At 44.5% G+C, this 3010-nt stretch overlaps 1 protein-coding gene across 5 annotated transcripts in view; it reads left to right on the forward strand.

The window, feature by feature from the left end:
- Positions 1-3010, forward strand: part of unc5a (unc-5 netrin receptor A) — a 143558-nt gene that overhangs the window by 110689 nt on the left and 29859 nt on the right. The window lies entirely within an intron of this gene.

Raw genomic sequence — 3010 nt, forward strand, 5'->3', positions numbered from 1 at the left:
ACATATTTGAGCAGGACTGGCTGAGGGATGGAACGACTGTATTGTGGAGATAGTAATGGTCACGCTCACTTTGAGAGTTTTAGGAGCCATATTTCCCTGACCTTAAGAACTTCCCTGTTATTCATCTTCAGGCGACTGACTGGAGGATTGGCCATGGGATGAAATATATTCCCAGGTCTCTTGATAAATGCCCAGGAAAGAGGAGCAGGAGGCTGCAAAGCTTTTATTTATCAATGCGGGGGGGCAAGGGGGGAAGAGACGCAAGCAGGCAAAGTGAGTTGAGGACTATCAGGTGCAGACATTGTGCAGACTGCCAATGCAGCAAGAGTCCAAAAAATTCAACAGAAGCCCGGTACATCGCCTGGGAGGAGATAAATTATAAGTCCACACTGGGCCGTCTCAAGTGATACTGATCCCTAAAGCAGCCGACCCTGGAGAGGGAGCAAGGAGCAGAAGTGAAAGCTCAGGGAGAAAAGAACAAACCGCCATTGGCCTGAGGGTCAGCTGTGACATTCACAGATCATCCCCAGGCAGGTGTCAATCATGCATGGAGGTCACACACAAAGAGACTCAAAAGTTCTTAGTGAGCAATTATGTCAAGTGGGAATGAGTGATGGACTGACAGCTGACAGAGAAGATGGGTGAGGGGGGGGGCACGTTTGTCTTTTTTTTTGCGGAGGACGAAATTCAAGGCTGTCCAATTATAAAAGCTGATTAGCTTTGCTCGTTTAAGTGTGATGGATGACCTTTCAACGATTGGCCTGGAATCATGGAATTCAAGGATCAGAGGTGGGTGGGGGCAGGGGGGGCAGCACCAGGATTGTTTCATCGTGACACATGGTGGGTCAGATTAAACTTCCCACACTGATTGTCCGATAAGACGCTAAAGATAAAAGACAGAAGAGGGCGATAGAGGGAGAGAGAGAGAGAGATTAACAGACGGTGAGAGAGGGAGAACCAGAGTGGTCGGATTGACTGACTTTGTTGACTCGCTGCAAAAATGTTGTTTGAGGAAAAGGAAGTGGAGTCGAGATACTGGATCTTTGCATCTAAGCTTAGCTGGACGCCTTTGGTTTGCCCTTAGAAAGTAAACAGCAACTGGCCAATCAGAGGCTGTGTTTATCCAATCAACAGAGGCCAGTTATCCCCTCTCTCTCTCCCTCTCCCCTCACTGACAGCTGCTGCTCTGTCTTCAGTCAAGCCAGACATCTCTCAGAACGCTGCAGTGCCAGAAGCTGCAACTGGCCTTTGACTGGCCAAGACAATTGGATTTGGAAACTTTGATGAGAGACTCAGCGGTAGTCTCTTCTTCTTCTGGAGCTCATGGTGAAAGGTGTAGGGCTTAGGCTGACCACTTACTGTTACGCCTCCCTCTGGAGATGGGGCACAGGCGAGTTAACAGGTCGGATGACTTGGAGGGTGGCTGTATGTACTGTGTAATCCCTGGCAAATGCAAAAAAAAAAAAAAGTAGTTTGTGTGTTTGGAAATGCATCAAACTTTGTATTAAAAATTATAATAATTTTAACTTCATTGATCCCACCTTGGAGGTGCCAAGTATATGGTTCTGCTGGGAATTGAACCCCCTGCTCTCTGCTTGTGAGGCAGGCTACCCGCTACACTTTGGAACCTCTAACCCTGATGGGTTTTACACAAATGTAAGAGAAACATTGACCAGATTTTATTATTTACTAACTGAAGAATGAATGTGTTTAGTTTTACTGGTGGATGTTTTTTTGGGAGTAAATCCGACTCAAACCGTTCAGCACTCGATGGTTTCCTTATGTGATTCAACTTCTCATGATGCAACCCACATTTCAAAAATAAGGGCCTGACACTGTTCTGCAGAAACAACATCCCGTCGGATTTCCTGCAAAAATATATTTATTTCCAGCGATCATACTTTTTTATGTAGCCTGTGGCCTAGTGGTAAGACTGGACACCAGAGGGTGGCTGGTTTGAATCCCATTGTTGTGTCTCTTTAGGATGACAGGGTGAAGGTTTAACTGCAGAAGACAGATTTGGTTTTGTGTAACTGAAACATGTTAGATTAGATGTGATGGGCTCACGGGCTGGAAATGGACCCCGGGCCAGGAGTTTAAGGCTACATCGCTCCCAGGTTACCACTTAACACCCTTCCCTAATCGGCCACTCCGAAATTAAATACCAGAATTTTTCCAAGAGTCAGTTAGAACTGAAGACGACTCCTGGATGAAGAGGTGAAGGATTTTCTAAAAAACCAAGACAGTCCATTTCCCTCCTCAAGTTTTTTTTGTTCAGTTTTTGTTCACCAATATCACAATCTTGACAAAGAAGCTTGTATTTACCTTCAGCCAGTCATTCACAATTGATTAAATGTCAAGATATCCCCGGTATTAAAACGGAGCACAATAGAGCCGGGCTGCATATAATCCCTCTACTTAAGGTATCAGATTAAACCCAGATAATCAGCCATTAAATAGATTCTGGCGTCTCTCCTAAAGACTTGATATGTCAGGTTTCAGCTCCAGAGAAATTGATTTTTTTTTTTTTTAAGGAACCGAGAACAAATGGAAGAAAAGACAAAGAAAAAGAAAATAAAAAATAGAGAAAGAAACAAGAGTGACACTGAGAAACAGTGAAAGAAAAAAAATGTTTTCTTTTCTTAATCTTTTGCCTCCGATTTGACTGATAGCTCTCTGCTAATTTAATTGTGCCGTGCTCATGTCACAGATTTATAACACCAATTAAAACTTGTCAAATCACTGTTTCTGAGGCTGAGCGCGGTTCCTGCCGAGCAGTCAGATTACACAGCGGTGGAGAACACAACCACACTCTGGAGATGTTCCTCAGAATGTGTGGCGTACAACGATAATCAGGTTGATTTTGATGCAACCCTTTTGGACATGATGCAAATCGTGTTGACACTTCCAGGCACACGCTGTTCCCCAATTAGTCATTTCTGTTCTTCTCCTTTAATTCTCCTCATTTGGATCTTTCTATACATCCCCTGCCTCCCCCCCGTCCCCCCTC

This window comes from Cynoglossus semilaevis, chromosome 15, assembly GCF_000523025.1.
Source record: "Cynoglossus semilaevis isolate Cse_v1.0 chromosome 15, Cse_v1.0, whole genome shotgun sequence".
Classification (NCBI taxonomy): domain Eukaryota; kingdom Metazoa; phylum Chordata; class Actinopteri; order Pleuronectiformes; family Cynoglossidae; genus Cynoglossus; species Cynoglossus semilaevis.